This window comes from Bos indicus, chromosome X (genome assembly GCF_029378745.1).
Source record: "Bos indicus isolate NIAB-ARS_2022 breed Sahiwal x Tharparkar chromosome X, NIAB-ARS_B.indTharparkar_mat_pri_1.0, whole genome shotgun sequence".
NCBI classification, from domain to species: Eukaryota; Metazoa; Chordata; class Mammalia; order Artiodactyla; family Bovidae; genus Bos; species Bos indicus.
In genome coordinates, this window is record NC_091789.1 from 134,120,311 (window position 1) to 134,141,985 (window position 21,675).

General features: G+C 40.1%; 1 non-coding gene across 1 annotated transcript; it reads left to right on the top strand.

Moving 5' to 3' along the window:
* The first annotated feature begins 234 nt into the window (after window positions 1–234).
* On the top strand, window positions 235–307 carry TRNAG-UCC (transfer RNA glycine (anticodon UCC)). The gene has a single exon. It is a non-coding gene; the product is annotated as a tRNA-Gly (tRNA).
* Window positions 308–21,675: the final 21,368 nt, after the last annotated feature.

Sequence of the window (21,675 nt, forward strand, 5' to 3'; positions counted from 1 at the left end):
TGTGTTCTAGAGCCTGGGAGCCACAACTACTGATCCAACATGCCTAGAGGCAGTGCTCCACAACAAGAGAAAACACCACCATGAAAAGTCCTTGCACCACAACAAAGCGTAGCTCCCACTCACCACAACTAAAGAAAAGCCCTCATAGCAATGAAGACTCAGAACAGACAAAATAAATAAATAACATTTTGAAAAGCTTTAAAAAAAAATAAAAATTAAAATCCTCTCCAGACTTCCCTGATGGTCTAATGGATAAGACTCTGTGCTTCCAATGCAGGGTGCCCAGGTTCAATCCCTGGTCAGGGAACCAATCCTACATGCTACAACTAAAGATCCTGCATGCGGCAGCAAAGAACTCATGTGGGCAAATAAATAAATAAAATTTTTAAATAATTAAAATCCTCTCAAGCTTACATTAATGTGGTTACTTATAAACAAAATGGGATATATGACAGCTATGTGTTAGGATTTGGAGGAGAGTTAAATTTATAAATAGCTGCATCCATACTAGTTTTGTGATTTGATAATAATAGATAATAAATATAATTAGAAACACTACAATAGCAGAATCAAAGCTTATGTGCATCTCTGAACTGAAAGCAAATGCTATCTTGGGAAAATTCTCCCATTTGGTTACTGGAAATGTTCACTGCTGATCATGTTTCCCCTTTAACTGAAAGAAAAGGCTCTTTGCATCATTTCCCCACTCAGCGTTCAGTTGAGTCAAATGGAGACTACCACTAATGCTCAATCAGCTCATCAGGAAGACTTTACTTTCCATTGATCTCTGTGATCTGTGTGGTTTGGATCTGCTGGAAGGATAGGCTCCCCAAACCCCCATTCATACATCTGAGCCCGCCCCACGAAGTCTTGGGAAGGCCAAAGTCAATCTGAGAGATGCCCTTGGTCTCTGTCTTTGGACCTCCTCTCCAGCTGGAGACAGAAGGATCCTCAGCTGCCAAGGAGAGCTCCATCCTGACCACACATGTGAGACATCAAGGAGCCGAAGCAGCTCCAGAAGGAATCTGCAATTAATTATGTTTCACAAATTGCCTTCAGTGGGGGACCAGCTCTTTTCAGGCGCTGGATGAGGCACAGTGTATGGCTTTGGTGGGCTTACCTAAGTTACAGATCCATGGGGGGAGTGGAGCACACTAGAGTTGTTTGGAAGCACCCTACTCTTTGTAGGAGAGGAGGTCATAACCAGCCAGGACATTTAGCATGGGAGTCCCACCCTCCTGGGCACATCGGCTGTCTTTGAGTCATCAGCATGCAGTGTGGAGAGTTTGGCTGCTTACTGAAAGGGATGGAATTAATGATTTTCTTGTGCTCTGTTGGGCTGGGATTTTCTTACGTTTCTGTTACAACACAGAGTAGCATCTCCCTTTAATAAATCACTGGCCCTATTCTGTAAGCTGGGAGTTAAGTGGGAATTGCTACAGGGAAGAGTTGGCCTTACAGGTAATAAGTAGCCACCTTCAAGTATGGTAGAGGGGCTAAAAGCCTAGGCTCTGGATTCAGGCTGCCTGGGTTCAACTAGCTTCATTGGTTACTTGCTGTGTAACTTCAGGCAAGTAGTCATTAACCCCTCAAAGCTTCAGTTTCTCTATTTGTAAAATAGGAATGATTTTACCTAAATCATACAGCTGTTGTGAGGACAAAATGAGATAGTCATTATAACACGCTTACTAGCATAGCATCCATTTTAATACATGTTTCTTAATGTATTGGAATGACTCTCAGCTCAAAAATTTAAATATAAAAGAATCATTTTACTATTTGCTTAAATTCAATTTTACATACCCATGGTGGAGGAAAACTTGATCTCAGTTACTGAGTCTTCTCTAGGCCACCGCTGTGCAATTGCTTCATGGTCATCAACCATTCTCCTGTACTGGACATGGTACAAGCTCCCTTTCAAGTTCAGCAGTTCTGGTCCTGACAAGACACAACTGGATCATGGGACTCTGGCAAAGCTGGAGCCCCTGTTCCTGGGCCTCAGGGGCTCTGAGCTTACCAAGGTCTTACTATTTTCCTGAGGCATCCACAAAGGCAGCAAGGATAGCAAGACAGCAGACTCTTTCCCTCCCTCAGGGATTTAAAATAGAATGTTCTAAGGTATTTTATGAAAACTATGTCTCTTCCAAGAAAAGCAAGTCCTTCTATTAAGTTCACTAGACTATGCTAACTTAGTAAGAGAGACTGTTTTGCTTGTGTGGTGATGAAATGAAGCAATGAATAAATCTGTTAGGGATGCAATTTAGTCATTTTCTGTTACACTGCCCAAGATGACTGTGGTTTAATGGGGTGTGCACAACAGAAGGCACAACTTGATTTTACCTAAGATACCTATTTTTTTCTTGAATTTTTAAATATCTTTTTAATTTAGAAAAATATTTAATTAACTTTTCTGGAGAAAAGTTATAAGAACAGTACAACAGATATTTATTCACTTACATTAACGTTTTGTTAACATTCTGCCACATTTGTACTCTCTCTAGATACAAATACAGTTAAGTCCCCTTATATGAATGAGTTCCATTCTGAGAGCATGTTCCTAGGTCCAGTTTGTTCATAAGTCCAACAAAGTTAGCCTAGGTACCCAACTAACACAATCAGCTATATAGTACTGTACTTTAGTAGGTTTATAATACTTTTAACAGAAATAATACATAAACAAACAAATAAATCAAACACTTTAAATCTTACAGTACAGCATCTTGAAAAGTACAATAGTACAGTACAACAGCTGGCATATAGGGGCTGGAATCAAGTGAACAGGCAACAGGAGGAGGGAAAGGAGGTAGGAGATGGTAGAGGTGAAGGATAGGAGATGGAGGGCAAGCTGCAATTTCACTCACGCCTGACATGGATAGCACAGGTTCTGGTTCCTGGCTCAATTCAATTCTATCTATCCTCTTGAAAAAAACAATCCGGTAATGTGTGGCTGCCTGCCTTCCTGCTCAGTCATAACCAATTCTTTGCAACCCCATGGACTGTAGCCCACCAGACTCCTCTGTCCATGGGATTTCCAGGCAAGAATACTGGAGTGGGCTGCCATTTCTCTTTTTTTCTCATCATAGGTGACTCAGTAGCACTGGGCTACATTCTGAATGGCTGCTACAACCTTCGTGGACTGTTCTACACAGGTCCTGTGCCTCAAAAACCAACAGTGCCTCCTCAGATAAAGAAAATCCCCTGGCCATCTCCTGCATCATGAATCTCTCCCATTCTTCAGTTACTTCTTCCTCTTGTCTCTCTTTATCCTTTCTCTGGGTCTCTAATTCCATCAGGTCTTCATTAATAAGCTGCACGTTTACATTTTTGGAAGTCTGCAACTTGAAGGTTCATATACAAGAGACTTACTGTATAGATATAGATATAGATACACAGAGAGTTTTAAAGAACCATTTGAGAGTGAGCTGTGGACTGCTGCTGACTAATTGATGACATTTCACCCTCAGTACTTTTGCATGCATTTCTTATAAACTTTCTTATGAAACTACAATAAAATTACCAAAATCAAGAAATTAAACACAATGTTATTCTCTACATATAGTCTGTATTCGAATTTCACTAATTGTTCCCAAAATGTCCTTTATAGTATTTTTTACTTTCCAGGATCCATTCCAGGATATGACTTGCTGTATTTTTAGTTATTATATGGCAGTGAACACTTATGAACACCACTAAAAAACGTTAGGAGTCAGAAGTACTGAGTCTAAATGACCTTTTAACCTCTCTGAACTCCAGATATTTCACGTGGTAATGAAGAGGAGTGCTCACCCTTGCCCACCTGCCAAGGTTGTTGCCAGGATCAAATGATGTACCCTCTTCTTTGTGAATGGCAAAGCACTGTGCAAACATGCAGGATGTTCCATACACCCACTTTCAGCTAGTTACCTAGGGCTTAAGTGCAAAAAGTTACTTTCCTGAAGGGATAGAGAGGGGTGAGGCAGATTTGGGAAAACACTGTCAAGAGCTGAACCTGGCAGAGATCATAGCATAACACCAAAGTCACCAAAGTCAGAGCTTTAAGGAAATGTCATACTCCTCCAGATGACAATTCTTTCTTCTTAATAGAAAAGAATTCTTAAGGCTCTGCTGCTGCTAAGTCGCTTCGGTTGTGTCCAACTCTGTGTGACCCCATAGACAGCAGCCCACCAGGCTCCCCCATCCCTGGGATGCTCCAGACAAGAACACTGGAGTGGGTTGCCATTTCCTTCTCCAATGCATGAAAGTGGAAAGTGAAAGTGAAGTCACTCAGTTGTGTCCAACTCTTTGCAACCCCATGGACTGCAGCCTACCAGGCTCCTCCATCCATGGGGTTTTCCAGGCAAGAGTACTGGAGTAGGGTGCCATTGCCTTAAGTCTGTAATTCTACCTTTGTAGTTTTTTTTTCTTCTTCAAAAGTCAATATGTAACTTCCACACAGTGAAGTGCACAGATTTTACTACTTAGTTTGAATTTTATGGGTGTACACTTTCATTATCCTAAAAGGCTCCCTCATGCCCCTTCTCCATATTTCTCACCCTCACAGTAAGTTTAACTGATCTTAACATACTGTCATGTATTTGTCTATCTGTTCTTGAACTTCATGCAAATGGAATCATGTGCTTTTGTGTCTGGCATTTGTTTCTCAACATTCTTGGGTAGATTCATCCACATTATTGTGTACAAGAGTATTCCATTCTTTTCTTTACGGCTGTGTAGTATTCCATTTTGCATATGTTGCAAGACTTACCCATTTTACTATTGATGGATATGTGTGTTGTTTCCAGTTTGAGGCTATTATGCATAACGATGCCATCAATACTTCGTGCATGTCTTTTGGTGGACATAAGAATGCATAGCAGTTGATTAGGTACCAGGAGCTGAATTGCTCATAGAGTGTACATAGATTCTGCTTTTCCACAGTGTTTGTAACCTGTTTACACTCTCACTGACAATGTGAGAGAGTCCTTCCATATCTTCAGCATCACTGAGTGTGTCAGCCTTCCTTTTATGGTTTAGCCAGTCTGGTGGGTATGTAGTGATGTCTCACTGAGCTCTCTTTGCATTCCTGGCATAGATTTGAGGTGCCCAGTGACTATGTCATGGTTGATATGTCTGGGCCAGCCTTAGGCAGCTGCTTAAATGAGGAAGTGATTAGATGAGCACAAGGAAGGCATCTCAGACCCAGGCTAGGTGACTCCACAAAAGTCAGCATTAGAGAATAACTATTTTCCCCTGGTGACATTTCTGTCATCTGTGGCCACCTGGCATCTTTTGAATACCCACCTTATATTTGGACAACTTCCTACATGGATGCTGATATTTTAAAGATTAAAATCATACATTTGCTTTCCCCACGTTCAGCTACTTTCCTCCAGAGGTATCTGGATAAGACTTGGATCTGAAAGCCAGTAATGTATGGGAGCAGGTGATATGAGGAACCCATCTCTGGCATCTTCTTTGGAGGCTACAACAGTTGAATTTCAGGTACCTAGTCCCCACTGTAATCTGTGGGAACTGTGGGATCTGTCTGAGAAGTAGCCTGCTTCTCTGTGCTGTACCCCCACCCTCTAGAAGTTCTGTGAGCTTCCTAAATAATCCTTCAAATTTTTTTTGTGGGGGGAATCATTTAAACTTGGAGAAATGTACAGTGTACATTTCCTAAGAAAAAGAATATTCTCTTAAATAACCACAGTACAGTTATCAACATCAGGAAATTGAACATTGATACAATATTTTTATTCAATTTGCCATTTGTGTTTCAGTTCTGTCAGTTGATCCAATAATGTCTTTTACAGCATAGTACAGCATGCAGACTAGGGTCAGGCATTGCATTTAGTTGTTTAGGTTGTTTCCATTTAAAGACAATTAGGCATTTCTTTGTGAATATCAACATTCCTATATACTCTTTGCTATATAAACATGCTGTGGTTTAACCTCCCATTTTTTTCACGCCATGATACATTATATCAACTTTTCATGTCAATAAAATTGTCCAAACATCGTAATTTTTAACAGCTGTCTAAAATGTATAATTTCAGCAATCACTTGTTGATTGCTGCTTAGATTGTTTGCATTGAAAGAAAATTATAATCAGCTTTACAGTAGTGATTACTGGGTATATACTCATGTTTAGAGAAAATTCTCCATTGACTGAAGTGTGTGATTACACATACCTCCCAACTTTTATTGTCCGTGCCTGAGGAAATCCACCTTCTGACCTCAGGCATTGCTGTTTTCTGCATCCTCACAGTGGCAGTGGTGCAGAAGAAATAAAATGCCTCTAGGGCTGATGTTGAAAATCTCAAAATTAAAGTGACTACAAATGTCACAGCACTTGATCCCAGAGGCCAAGAATCATCATCTGCTGATATTTGAAGGGACAGAGGAAGCCCAGTCTAAGTGTTCTTAAAGGGTATTTACACTGTTATTTTAGACATAATGCTATTGTACACTTAATAGACTATAGTACTGTAAATATAACTTTTGTATGCACTGGAAAACTAAAAATTTCACTGTATTGTAACCTTTGCTGTATTGCAATGGTCTGGAACTGAACCTGCAAAACCTCTGTGGTCTGTTTATATTTGCTGGTTCCAATTCTTTTAAAAATTAAGGTGCTAAAGTTGAGTAATCTTGGCTTCTTGCTTTACACATAATAAAATAGCTGTAAAGTTCAAACATGCATATTAAAGAAGTGCTTTACTTATGAATGGACATAAATGAGTTATCTAGGTATTGTTGTTGACTCTTTGCGACCCCATGGACTGCAACATGCCAGGCTTCCCTGTCCATCCCGGAGCTTGCTCAAACTCATATCCATCGAGTCATTGATGCCATCCAACCATCTCATCCTCTGTCATCCCCTTCCCCTCCTGCCCTCGATCTTTCCCAGCATCAGGGTCTTTTCCAGTGAATTGGCTCTTCCCATCAGGTGGCCAAAGTATTGGAGCTTCAGCTTCAGCATCAGTCCTTCTAATGAATATTCAGGATTGATTTCCTTTAGGATTGACTGGTTTGATCTCCTTGCTGTCCAAGGAACTCTCAGGAATCTTTTCCAACACCACAGTTCGAAAGTATCAATTCTTCGGTGCTCAGCTTTCTTTATGGTCCAACTCTCACATCCATACACAACTACTGGAAAAAACCATAGCTTTGACTAGACGGACCTTTGTTGGTAAAGTAATGTCTCTGCTTTTTAATATGCTGTCTAGGTTGGTCATAGCTTTTCTTCCAAAGACCAAGCGTCTTTTAATTTCATGGCTGCAGTCACCATCTGCAGTGATTTTGGAGCCCCCCAAAATAAAGTCTTTCACTGTTTCCACTGTTTCCCCATATGTTTGCCATGAAGTGATGGGACCAGATGTCATGATCTTCATTTTTTGAATGTTGAGTTTTAAGCCAGCTTTTTCATTCTCCTCTCCATATACCCATCACAAAATAAGTATCTTTGTAAGTATAAACTAAAGGGTGATTCATACACCTCTCGCCATTGTTCTTCTCTATTTTATAGTTTTGTTTTTTGTTTTTAATTTTGCCTGTGCTGTGAAGCATGTGAGATCTTAATTCCCCTGACCAGGAACTGAACCCTCACCCCCTGCATCAGAAGCATGGCGTCTTAACCACTGGACTTCAAGGGAAGTCCCTCTATTGTGTTTTGATGATATCAACAGTAGTTTCACATATCCATTTTCTCTGTGAGATTTGCTTATTTTGCTATGTGAAAAGACTAATGTATTTAAATTAACTTAGAAATCATGCCCTGTAAAACCCTCTTAGTAGTTGACAAGAAACCACATTGTCACTGATATTTCTAAGTAGTGAGGATGCTTTGGAAGAAGCTTTTCCAATTTAGATGGGTATATGAAATGGGATCCTCCTGTTCTCTAGGGCGGGGTTCACGTTTGTGTAGTGCGAGTAATTTGAAATGGCAGCGTTTCCAGAAGGCAGTGTGACTTTGTGCGCTTGTTAGGAAAAAAAAGGGAGAGAGAGAGAGAGAGAGCCAAAAACAAAACAAAAACAAGCCCCAGAAGCCTACACAAGTGCGTGCACAGTCACTCAGCTGTGTCCCACTCTGCAACACAAAGTTTGTTCCAATGCTAAAGATGCCTGCACTTTTCTAAGCAGCAGACGGACAGTGAAAGCAGATAGTGCTGGCTATGACATCTACCCAGCCCCAACTCTTCGCACTTCCCAGCCTGCTTGTCCCTCACAAAGGCTCACTCTCAGAGCCTGTCCTTGAAGCACCCTAGGAATATTTTTGACCTCCAGTGCGAATTGAAATGTTTGCTTTATACAAGATTACGACATGGAGTTTAAGTGGCTGCGAACATTAAAGTGAGGACAAAACAGATTGGCAGATGACTTCCCTGCAGACTTGTGTAGAAATCAGAACAATGGAAAAGACAGGGAATGGAATGGCACTTGTATAAGTTGGGTCTACCAGCTGTTTCAGCAATGAAACCCCCTACAGGGGATTATAGAGCTTTGAAAAGGTCCATCACACTTTAAAGCAGCTGATCTCAACTCCAGGGGATATAGAAGAATTACTGGGAAGGACTTTCAAATGACAACTTTGCCTACTTTGAGGGCTTCTGAAGTTCCTTTCAATTGCAGTGCAGGCTGGATATCTTGCTTTTGCTCCCCAGATCCATCCTCCTTGACTTTGCTGTGTACCCGTGTGAACTACATCACCAGGCTCCCTTGCCCTCCCTTTTCTGGTTGCCTTCAGCCAACTGGGGGTAGTGGCATGATGCTGTGGGGCAGGAGAGAGTGAGATCAGGGGATTTATTCTCCAGGCCCCTCCCTGCCAAGTCAACCTGGATTGCTGGTTTGTGTAGTGGAAGAAACAGCTCCCACAAGATGGCTGCTCCCATTGCTACTCTCTGGGCTCTGCTGACTGTTCTCTTCTTCGTCCTTCCCTCAGGAATGGCACTGGCTCCCTGCTGTTACTTGCCTTGTGGTACTGAGCTCTCCTTTGGAATTTCCCTAAACCCTGACCATCTCTCTGCAAATGGTCTCTCCTTAAACTCTCCTCAACTCCTTCTAATAGAGTGTGCCTCCTGCTTTCGGCCTGTTGGTAGGTGCCTGGTGGGGACTGGGTGAGGTTGTGGGTGGCTCTATGTGGAGTAAAGAGCTCTCTAGGTGATTTTAACCCCCATTTTCTTCCCTGCCTGCCCTTCTCCACCCTCACTCCCTTCAGAATAGCAATGAAGCCCAAGTCAGAAAGAAGCAGAGGGTAGAAGGAAAGGAAGGAATGGATCAAAGAGAGGAGGAGGCCACCATGTTCCTTTCACTTTAGGGTCTGTGGAAACCTCGATGAGTCTGGAAGCAAGTACTGGGCAGCAAAGACCCAACTTTCCAATTTGTAAAACCAACTTGGATGTGGCTGTTCATTAGAGTACTGCACATTCTGCCTTAAAAGAGAAAACAGTACACAGGAAACATTACTCTCCTTTTCCCCTTACTGACTATTGCAACTATTAAGCCTGTGCATTAGTCACTGTGCTAATGAGTAGTTTTACCCTGGCCCTCAGTGAACTAGGCCAGAGAGGGGCCCTGCAAACTCTTGGAAAATCTCATGAAAAATTTTGTCCTTGTTGACCCATTAGCAGAGAGATGAGATGTGCCAGGGGCCGAGGTTTATAGGCTGTAGCTATATTTGGAAATTTAATTGTTTTTCTCAAAATCTCAAATGAAAAACGTTAAGAATTTTATAATACAATCAAAATAGCACATTCCAAGACCTAATGTGTTCTCATCTTTCATTGGCCTCTAAGATTTTCACAGTCCAGAAAAGCAAGAGAGGGAAAAACTGTTTCAGCAGGCCCTCTACATCAGTGGTTCTCAACCAGGAGTGACTGTGCCCCTAGGGCCACAGACACTTGGCAATGCCTGGAGACATTTTTGATTATTACCACTGGAGTGAGGAATCTATTGGCATCTGGTGGAGAGAGACCAGGGATGCTGCTAAATGTCCCACAATGCACAGGGCAACCTCCCCAATAAAGAATGATCCAGCCCCAAATGTCAATAGTGCCGAGGTTGAGAAACACTTCTTTGTATTAAAATCACAGGTCCATCAGCAAGGAAATTAGTGCTAAACAATCTTCATAACTTGGCAATTTAAAAACCACACTCCAATGAAGTTAGGTAGCCCTAGTTTACCAGCATCATATAAATCACTCATTAAATCTTATTGCCTTAGAGTTTGTGGTGTTTTGAAAATGGCAAGTTCATTGCATTTTTTGTGTGTGTATAATCAACATTTTTCAAAATAGAAACAAGGCTAGTTGGTCGGATGGAATAAAATAATTTGAGCACATGGAGTTTTTTTTTCTTCCCTAAATTGCCTCTCAAATCAAAAGCATTTTCTCTTCAGATTGTGGTTCTAACTGAAGAGATGCCCAGCCCCAAAGGAAGTGGTCTGAGGTTCAGAGTGCAGACCAAGGAAAGAGTAGTGGGATTAGCATTTTAACCATCGGCAACTGCAAAGAAGAGATGAAAATCTAGTGCTATTTGGGAAGGATTTTACCAGACACAAAGGTATCAGGTGTCTTGTCTCCTTTCCACCCAAAATAGCTCTGGCTTGAACACGAGGTCCTCAAGGTGTCCTCGAGTAAGGAGGAAAAAATCTGTTCTGGGAATTAACTACTATTAACCACCCCCAACCCTTCCTCTCCCCAGCTATTGAGGTTTGCTGGTAAAAGAAGAAGCCAAGAGTGTCTTATACTGTTCGTCACTAAGGCACATAGTGTGCTTGTTAAAAACAAAACAAAAACCCTTTTGTTAAACCTTACTCTGTACTAGGGAAGCAGGTTCAGAAGGAGTCAAAGAGCTATTAAAGAAGCTAAAAGCCTTTTATGGCAAAGAAAAATCAAGCCTGGTATTAAAATTAATGAAGAAGCTGGAAGAGCACAGACAAAAATGCTGGAAGGATGGAGATAGAGAAACTATTTTAAGGTCAGTCTACAAGAAGATGGAGAAAACAAACGTGAGCAGGTAGAAGGAAATGCCAACCTCTCCAAATTAATTTATCCAAAAGAAGGACCTCATTTCTTGGAAAAACTGACCTATGCAAATTTGCAACTCCAAATACCATTCTTCTGAGTCTATTAGAAGAATCAGTTCAAGGACTTCAGCAATTCCAGAGTTTGAAGAGCACTTGAGAGTCTGTTGAATTTCTGCTCTTCAAAGGAACGTTCCTAGAAGCAGAAACTGGTCTGCTCAGACTGACAATGCTAAAATGATGAAGATCTCAGAAAGGCTCAAACTGCAGGAATGTAACAAGGTTGTTTGAGTAATGGATAATGGATGAAACTCACTGCCAAACTTGTGTAACTTGGCTTTGTGGACCACCCAAGCCCAGCTCCCTGCCAGGTGAGGGTATGGGGGAGGGTGTGGCTATCATGGCTGACCCCAACTATACAGTCCATCATAAGTGGGCTATCCTACTGATATTTAAGAATGTTCTAATTTCTGAGCCCACAAGGTCCTATTAGAAGGTGGTGGTGAATTGGGGCCAACAAAGTTAATAATAATAGTGGATAAAAAGTCTCTAAAAATACTAATGGTCTTTATTATGGAATCTACATTTCGAAGATAAACTAGTCAGTGGTTTATCCTAATCAAAGAGATAACAAAGACAGTGATTAAAACAGTTGAAAATACTGAAGTAGTTATTTGAAAGCAACAGACTATATCAAGTAGAAAAAAGAATTTAATATGGTAGCAACTAATTAGCAAGAAAGTAAAGACAGTCATGCCCTAATGGGAATAAACATAACAACAATATCTGACACTTATTCACCTCTAATCCTGTGCCAGAGATTGCTAGGGGCTTTTATTAACATGATTATACTGAACTTCTCTCACGGCCCTATAAAGCAGATATCATTACCCTCATTTCATAGATGAGACTTTGAGATGCAAAAACTTGAAGTAACATGCCCAGGTTCCCATAACTACAAAGCAGCAGACCTGTGATATGAATCCACATCTGTCTGATTCTAAAGTCCAAGCTGTTAAACACTGGCATAAACTTCTGGCCCTGTGGTGGAGGATACCCCGGAAAACAGTGGAAGTTTCATCATTTGGGTTTTTAGACTGAACAAAATATTAGTATGTGTGTCATACGAAGTAATCTCTAATGGCTCAGGGATGGGTTAGAATAATATCCACAACTTCCATTTTTGAATGTTAAGGAGTCTAAATCCACAGCACTCGTCATTTAATGTGGCCCATTGCAGCTTTCACAGCCCTTCACACACACTTTCTCAACTGATCTTTACTGAAACCTTGTGAGGTAAGCAGGTCACATATTACTATGCCTCTTCTCAAAGATGTGATAGGCAGTCCCATCAGAAATGAAGCACTGCCCAGTTACTTATCATCAAAAATATGTGGGAGGAGGGGGAAATGTGATTCCAAAAAAGTTGCTTATTTCAACCCTGAGCAGTTCATAGGAGTTTATAATTTATTTCCATAACAGTGTGATTGCTTCCTTTTCAACAAGGCTTTGACTCACTCAAAGGAATGTATTCCATTACAAGTCTGCTGGCTTCAGGCTTTATGTAGAACCAGTTGGTTGCCATGACGACCAGAACTAACAAAACACAAACCATGAACTCTTTCAATACTGGTCACTAACTTACTTCTAACAGTCCACTTCAGAACTGTGGAGGCTGTTGGTGTTTCTGAGGGAGTATATATTCGTATCTTCATTCAGAAATGTTTCTCCTAGTTTGAAAATAATCTCAAGACATCTGCTTTGGGTTCCAGGGAAACTTGGACATAGGGCTTGTCTCTGTGGCCAAAGAGCTTTTAGAGAGCAGTGCCTTCAGTCATGTTACTCTACTCTTTAAAACTTGCATTTCTTATATCAAATAACTTTTAGAGCTGGTTGAGGCAAAAAAAAAAAAAAAAAGTAATAATATATTGAAGTTTACCATTAGCACAACCTTTACAGCATTTATTAAGTGCCTGACCCTTATCAAAAGATGGTTTATTCACTATATAAAAAGGCTATACCAATTTTTTAAAGGCTATAAGATAATATGTTTGAATTTTTAAAAAATGGATAATTTCGAAGATACCATACAACCTAACTGGCTACAGCTAAATGAGAAACTTGAGGAAAGAGAGGCAGGGAAGTTTAATTTGAAATGGTTTTTCTAAATTGTGGTGAAACTCTGTTTTTTTCTGCTCAGCATCCATCCCCAAATCTTCTGATAATAATATGACTCTCCTTGGGTGACCACTCTATCCCACCCTCAGTCCTCTAATTCAGGTAGAGGACTTGGTGCATTCCAGTACCAAGGATGGGCATGTGACACAAGCCTGGCCAATCAAAGTAATGCACCTATTTGAATATGGGGATAAGTTTAAGGAAAGGCGTATGACCAACATCAGGTCAATCTGAGCCAATACAATTCAATTCCACAATTTCTGTTGGAGATCTTGGAATGGAAGGGAGTTGTTGGGGTTACTGGACAGCTGTATGAAAGCCTCGAGCTTCTGGCAGCTATCATGCTACCATGAGGAGACAGTCATTTCAGAATGCAGTCTACTTAGTGGGAAAACAGAGAGAGATGGAAAGAGCAAGACAAATTTCTGATGACACTGTTTGAGCCCCTAGATCAAGACTTGCCTGAAGTCAGTCTCTGGACTTTTCAGTTATTTAACCAATACATTCCTTTTCTCCTTAACTTTAGTTTAATTGGATTTGTTATTTGCAACTGAAAAAGTCATGATCTTTTTCAAAAATGTAGTAAAAGATCTACATTATTTTAAATGCATGCAATAGTTAAATGTAAGCTAGAAAGTAGAAAAGATCTCCAGGGACCCTGTTTCAGTGATTAGATAATTATGGCATCTAATAAGCCTAATTAATTCCCTTGTAGTCAATCCCTTGGAGGAGGTTTATTTGCTTAAATCTTTTAGAGATCTTATTTATGATTGTAATTTGTGCTCCTGAGAAATAGTTTCCTCAGAAGGGATACATTTTGACTCCCATTAACTAAAATACATCAGTGGGATTTTATTGTAGAAGGCTCATGTTATCTTTCTCAGCCTGACAGGGACAATCCTGATCATGGACAATCCTAACCTTCCAAGAGAAAAATGGAAAACATCCTATTTTTCAGTCTTCAACTTCAATTATTATCGTATTTTTTATATTTATTATTTATTTGGCTGCACCAGGTCTTAGCTGCATCACATGGGATCTTTTGTTGATGCATGTGAAAACCCTTAGTTGTAGCATGTGAGATCTAGTTCCCTGAACAGGGATTGAACCCAGGTCCCCTGCATTGGAAGCATGGAGTCTTAGCCACTGGACCACCAGGGAAGTCCCAAGATATTATTACATTTAATAAACTTTTAAAATAAACTTTTGCTCCCTAAGTCATTGCATAGTTGTTTTAAATTATAAAACATTTGGGGACCCAACAAAAAAAACCCTGAAAAACACTGTGATTATCTTGTTTTTCTTTAAACATCTTCAGAACTATACAAATTTTCCTATTTATTGCCATCTATTTTAGGGGGTTAATATATTCACTGTAGTAAATTCTCTAGAGTAATAATACAACACAAAATGTTACTTTATGACAGGAATTCACAACCCTGGCTCCCAATTAGAATCACCTGGGTAGCTTTTCAAACATACTAAATACCATGGCCCCACCCTAGACCAACTCAATTAGAACTTCTTGGAGTAGGGTCCTGGCATTTGTGTTTTTTAGAAGGTGATTTTAAGGTTCAGCCAGAGCTAAGAATAATTGCATTGTTGGAAATATTGACTAGAATTCTATGATTTGTTTTAGTAAGGAATCATTTTAAAATGCCCTTAATTCCTAAAGATGGAATTTTGAAGAATTATGTGTGTGTGTACACACACACACAAGCACACATAAAACACACTGTATATTAGAACAACTCCTTTATGTTCTTGGGTATATTGAAGCACTTTTCATGAAACCTGATACTTTGAAGTCTTTCAAAGGGATATATAGGAGGCTAGCTACCTGACATGTGTTGGAACATCATTCTTTCTTAAAGGTGAATTATTTCTTTTGTTACCCTCAGATACTGTCTATTTGAAATTGCTTAGTTCTACAACTGTTTCCTTGTTCAGTTCAGTTCAGTCAGTCAGTCATATCCAACTCTTTGAGACCCCACTGACGGCAGCACACCAGGCCTCCCTGTCCATCACCAACTCCCGGAGCTTACTCAAACTCATGTGCATTGAGTCGGTGATGTCATCCAACTATCTCATCCTCTGTCGTCCCTTTCTCCTCCCACCTTCAATCTTTCTCAGGATCAGGGTCTTTTCAAATGAGTCAGTTCTTTGCATCAGGTGGCCAAAGTATTGGAGCTTCAGCATCAGTCCTTCCAATGAATATTCAGGACTGATTCCTTCAGGATGGACTGGTTGGATCTCCTTGCAGTCCAAGGGACTCTCAAGAGTCTTCTCCAACACCACATTTCAAAAGCATCAATTCTTCGGTGCTCAGATTTTATAGTCCAACTCTCACATCCGTACACAACTACTGGAAAAACCCGACTAGACAGACCTTTGTTGGCAAAGTAATGTCTCTGCTTTTTAATATGCTGTCTAGGTTGGTCATAGCTTTTCTTCCAAGGAGCAAGCGTCTTTTAATTTCATGGCTGTAGTCACCATCTGCAGTGATTTTGGAGCCTCCCAAAAATAAAGTTTCTCACTGTTTCCATTGTTTCCCCATCTATTTGCCATGAAATGATGTGACCGGATGCCATGATCTTGGTTTTCTGAATGTTGAGTTTTAAGCCAATTTTTTTCACTCTCCTCTTTCACTTTCACCAAGAGGCTCTTTAGTTCTTCTTCGCTTTCTGCCATAAGGGTGGTGTCATCTGCATATCCGAGGTTATTGGTATTTCTCCTGGCAATCTTTATTCCAGCTTGTGCTTCATCCAGTCCAGCATTTCTCATGATGTACTCTGCATATAAGTTAAATAAGCAGGGTGACAAGATATAGCCTGGATGTATTGCTTTCCCAATTGCTCCATGTCCAGTTCTAACTGCTGCTTCTTGACCTGCATACAGATTTCTCAGGAGGCAGGTCAGGTGGTCTGGTCTTTCCATTGCTTTAAGAATTTCCCACAGTTTGTTGTGATCCACACAGTCAAAGGCTTTGGCATAGTCAATAAAGTCGAAATAGATGTTTTTCTGGAACTCTCTTGCTTTTTCAATGATCCAACAAACGTTGACAATTTGATCTCTGGTTCCTCTGCCTTTTCTGAATCCAGCTTGAACATCTGGAAGTTCATGGTTCACATACTGTTGAAGCCTGGCTTGGAGAATTCTGAGCATTACTCCACTAGTGTGTGAAATGAATGCAATTTTGTGGTAGTTTGAGCATTCTTTGGCATTGCCTTTCTTTGGAATTGAAATGAAAACTGACCTTTTCCAGTCCTGTGGCAACTGCTGAGTTTTCCAAATTTGCTGGCATATTGAGTGCAGCACTTTCACAGCATCATCTTTAGGATTTGAAATAGCTCAACTGGAATTCCACCACCTCCACTAGCTTTGTTCATAGTGATGCTTCCTAAGGTCCACTTGACTTCACATTCCAGGATGTCTGGCTCTAGGTGAGTGATCACACCATCGTGATTAACTGGGTCATGAAGAATTTTTTGGATAGTTCTTCTGTGTATTCTTGCCACCTCTTCTTTGTTAACTTTCCTCAATGGAGTGCATACTTACTATTTTTCCAGCTCTAAGTAGCATCTGTGCTTAGAGGGAGACTTACAGTTACTGTCTCAGATGCTATTACCCTCTTCTTGCTCCTAAATAATACATAAAACCTAAGAAGCCCCAAAGAAACCTTTAGTCAGAGAGAACTAGAATAAGGTGGCAGGATGAAGCCAATCACAGAATCTCTTTTCCTTAATAGGAAAAAAAGGAACTTTTTTTCAAAATGAAAAAAATTTACCAACAACAACCACAGAAGAAAAGAGGTATTAGCTGCTGTCAAAAAAAAAAAAAAAAACATATTGAAAAGATAATACATCATGACAAAGTGGGCTTTATCCCAGGGATGCAAAGATTCTTCAATATTTGCAAATTAATCAATATGATACACTACATTAACAAATTGAAAGATAAAAACCATATGATTATCTCAATAGATGTAGAGAAAGCCCTTGACAAAATTCAACATCCATTTATGATAAAAACCCTCCAGAAAGCAGGCATAGAAGGAATATACCTCAATATAATAAAAACCACATATGATAAGCAGCAAACATTATCCGCAATGGTGAAAAATTGAAAATATTTCCCCTAAAGTTAGGAACAAGACCATGATGCCCACTCTCATCACTGCTATTCAACATAGTTTTGGAAGTTTTAGCCACAGCAATCAGAGAAGAAAAAGAAATAAAAGGAATCCAGATTGGAAAAGAAGAAATAAAACTCTCACTGTTTGCAGATGACATGATCCTCTACATAGAAAACCCTAAAGACTCCACCAGAAAATTACTAGAGCTAATCAACGAATATAGTAAAGTTGCAGTATATAAAATCAACACACAGAAAACCCTTGAATTCCTATACACTAACAATGAGAAAATGGAAAGAGAAATTAAGGAAACAATTCCATTCCCAATCGCAACAAAAAGAATAAAATACTTAGGAATAAAGCTGCCTAAAGAAACAAAAGACCTATATATAGAAAAGTATAAAACACTAATGAAAGAAATTGAAGATGATACAAATAGTTGGAGAAATATACCATGTTCATGGATTGGAAGAATCAATATAGTGAAAATGAGTGTACTATCCAAAGTAATCTATAGACCAATGCAATCCCTACCAAGCTACCAATGGTATTTTTCAGAGAACTAGAACAAATAAATTTGCAATTTGTATGGAAATACAAAAAACCTCAAATAGCCAAAGCAATCTTGAGAAAGAAGAGTGGAAATGGAGGAATCAACCTGCCTGACTTCAGGCTATACTACAAAGCTACAGTCATCAAGACAGTATGGTACTGGCACAAAGACAGAAATATAGATCAATGGAACAAAATAGAAAGCCCAGAGATAAATCCATGCACCTATGGACACCTTATCTTTGACAAAGGAGGCAAGAATATACAATGGACAAAAGACAATCTCTTTAACAAGTGGTGCTGGGAAAACTGGTCAACCACTTGTAAAAGAATGAAACTAGAACATTTTCTAACACCATATACAAAAATAAACTCAAAATGGATTAAAGATCTAAATGTAAGACCAGAAACTATAAAACTCCAAGAGGAAAACATAGGCAAAACACTCTCTGATGTAAATCACAGCTGGATCCTCTATGACTCACCTCCTGGAATAATGGAAATAAAAGCAAAAACAAACAAATGGGACCTAACTAAACTTAAAAGCTTTTGTACAACAAAGGAAACTATAAGTAAGATGAAAAGACAGCCTTCAGAATGGGAGAAAATAATAGCAAATGAAGCAACTGACAAAGAATTAATCTCCAAAATACACAAGCAGCTCATGCAGCTCAATTCCAGAAAAATAAGCAACCCAATCAAAAAATTGGGCAAAGAACTAAACAGACATTTTTCCAAAGAAGACATACAGATGGCTAACAAACACATGAAAAGATGATCAACATCACTCATTATCAGAGAAATACAAATCAAAACCACAATGAGGTACCATCTCATGCCAGTAAGAATGGCTGCTATCAAAAAGTCTACAAACAATAAATGCTGGAGAGGGTGTGGAGAGAAAGGAACTCTCTTACACTGTTGGTGGGAATGCAAACTAGTACAGCCACTATGGAGAACAGTGTGGAGATTCCTTAAAAAACTGGAAATAGAACTGCCATGTAATCCAGCAATCCCACTGCTGGGCATACACACTGAGGAAACCAGAAATGAAAGAGATGAGTGTACCCCAGTGTTCATCACAGCACTGTTTACAATAGCCAGGACATGGAAGCAACCTAGAAGTCCATCAGCAGACGAATGGATCAGGAAGTTGTGGTACATATACACAATGGAATATTACTCAGCTATTAAAAAGAATGCATTTGAATCAGTTCTAATGAGGTGGATGAAGCTGGAGCCTATTATACAGAGCAAAGTAAGTCAGAAAGAAAAACACTAATACAGTATATTAATGCAATTTAGAAAGATGGTAATGATGACCCTATATGCAAGACAGCAAAAGAGACACAGATGTAAAGAACAGACTTTTGGACTCTGTGGGAAAAGGAGAGGGTGGGATGATTTGAGAGAATAGCATTGAAACATGTATATTATCATATATGAAATAGATCACCAGTCCAGGTTCGATGCAGGAGACAGGGTGCTCAGGGCTGGTGCACTGGGATGACCCTGAAGGATGGGATGGGGAGGGAGGTGGGAGGGGGGTTCAGGATGGGGAATACATTTACACCCATGGCTGATTCATGTGAATGTATGGCAACAACCACCATAATATTGTAAAGCAATTAGCCTCCAATTAAAATAAATTAAAAAAAAAAAGAAGAAGAAAAAGAAGAAGAAAGAAAAAAAAAATAGTGGCCAGAGGAATAAATGGGTAATTTGGGCTCTTATTCTGGCTCAGTGATGTGCTGGAGCTGATGGTCCAATCTTCAGGGATTTTTTTTTTTTTTCAAGCCAGGTATTAGAGCAATTATTTAAAAATTAAATGATATAATGATATAAACTTACAATTAAGTAAATTCATTTATGACTTTTGTTTTAAATATCTCAAAAGCATCACTTCCTAATTGTTTTACTTTCTTTTACTATTTCTTATGCCCTTGATGGTATTTGCATCTATTTTATCTATATGGTGTAAATACTCTAATGTGCTATGTTATGGCTTCCCAGGTGGTTCAATGGTAAAGAATCTGTCTGCCAATGCAGGAGACTCAGGAGACACAGGTTTGATCCATGGATTGGGAAGATACCCTGGAGGAGGAAGTGGCAACCTGCTCCAGTATTCTTGGCTGGAGAATCCCATGGACAGAGAAGCCTGACAGACTACAGTCCATGGGGTCGCAAAGAGTCAGACACAACTGAGAGACTGAGCATGCATGCCTGGGCTATGTTATAGAATGCTGTGTGTTGCAATTATACATTTAGTAATGTCATATTGGTAACTTGAAATTGGCTCTGATGGGAGTATTTATACTATGTAAATTGGCATGCACTATGCAGTGGCCACAGGACTGGAAAAGGTCAGATTTCATTCCAATCCCAAAGAAATGCAATGCCAAAGAATGCTAAAACTACCGCACAATTGCACTCATCTCACATGCTAGTAAAGTAATGCTCAAAATTCTCCAAGCCAGGCTTCAGCAATATGTGAACCGTGAACTTCCTGATGTTCAAGCTGGTTTTAGAAAAGGCAGAGGAACCAGAGATCAAATTGCCAACATCTGCTGGATCATCGAAAAAGCAAGATAGTTCCAGAAAAACATCTATTTCTGCTTTATTGACTATGCCAAAGCCTTTGACTGTGTGGATCACAAGAAACTGTGGGAAATTCTGAAAGAGATGGGAATACCAGACCACCTGACCTGCCTCTTGAGAAATCTGTATGCAGGTCAGGAAGCAACAGTTAGAACTGGACATGGAACAACAGACTGGTTCCAAATAGGAAAAGGAGTACGTCAAGGCTGTATATTGTCACCCTGCTTATTTGACTTATATGCAGAGTACATCATGAGAAACACTGGACTGGAAGAAACATAAGCTGGAATCAAGATTGCCGGGAGAAATATCAATAACCTCAGATATGCAGATGACACCACGCTTATGGCAGAAAGTGAAGAGGAATTCAAAAGCCTCTTGATGAAAGTGAAAGTGGAGAGTGAAAAAGTTGGCTTCAAGCTCAACATTCAGAAAACGAAGATCATGGCATCCGGTCCCATCACTTCATGGGAAATCAATGGGGAAACAGTGGAAACAGTGTCAGACTTTATTTTGGGGGGTTCCAAAATCACTGCAGATGGTGACTGCAGCCATGAAATTAAAAGACGCTTACTCCTTGGAAGGAAAGTTATGACCAACCTAGATAGCATATTCAAAAGCAGAGACATTACTTTGCCAACAAAGGTCCGTCTAGTCAAGGCTATGGTTTTTCCTGTGGTCATGTATGGATGTGAGAGTCGGACTGTGAAGAAGGCTGAGCACCGAAGAATTGATGCTTTTGAACTGTGGTGTTGGAGAAGACTCTTGAGAGTCCCTTGGACTGCAAGGAGATCCAACCAGTCCATTCTTAAGGAGATCAGCCCTGGGATTTCTTTGGAGGGAATGATACTAAAGCGGAAAGTCCAGTACTTTGGCCACCTCATGCGAAGAGTTGATTCATTGGAAAAGACTCTGATGCTGGGAGGGATTGGGGGCAGGAGGAGAAGGGGATGACAGAGGATGAGATGGCTGGATGGCATCACCGACTCGATGGACGTGAGTCTCAGTGAATTCCGGGAGTTGGTGTTGGACAGGGAGGCCTGGCGTGCTGCGATTCATGGGGTCGCAAAGAGTCGGACACGACTGAGTGACTCATCTGATCTGATCTGATACATTAGGCACTTTTGCAAGCCAGTTGCCAAACATTTACCACCAAAGACTGCTCTTAACCTCACTCCAACCTCCACCGACAATCATGTGAACTGGTACA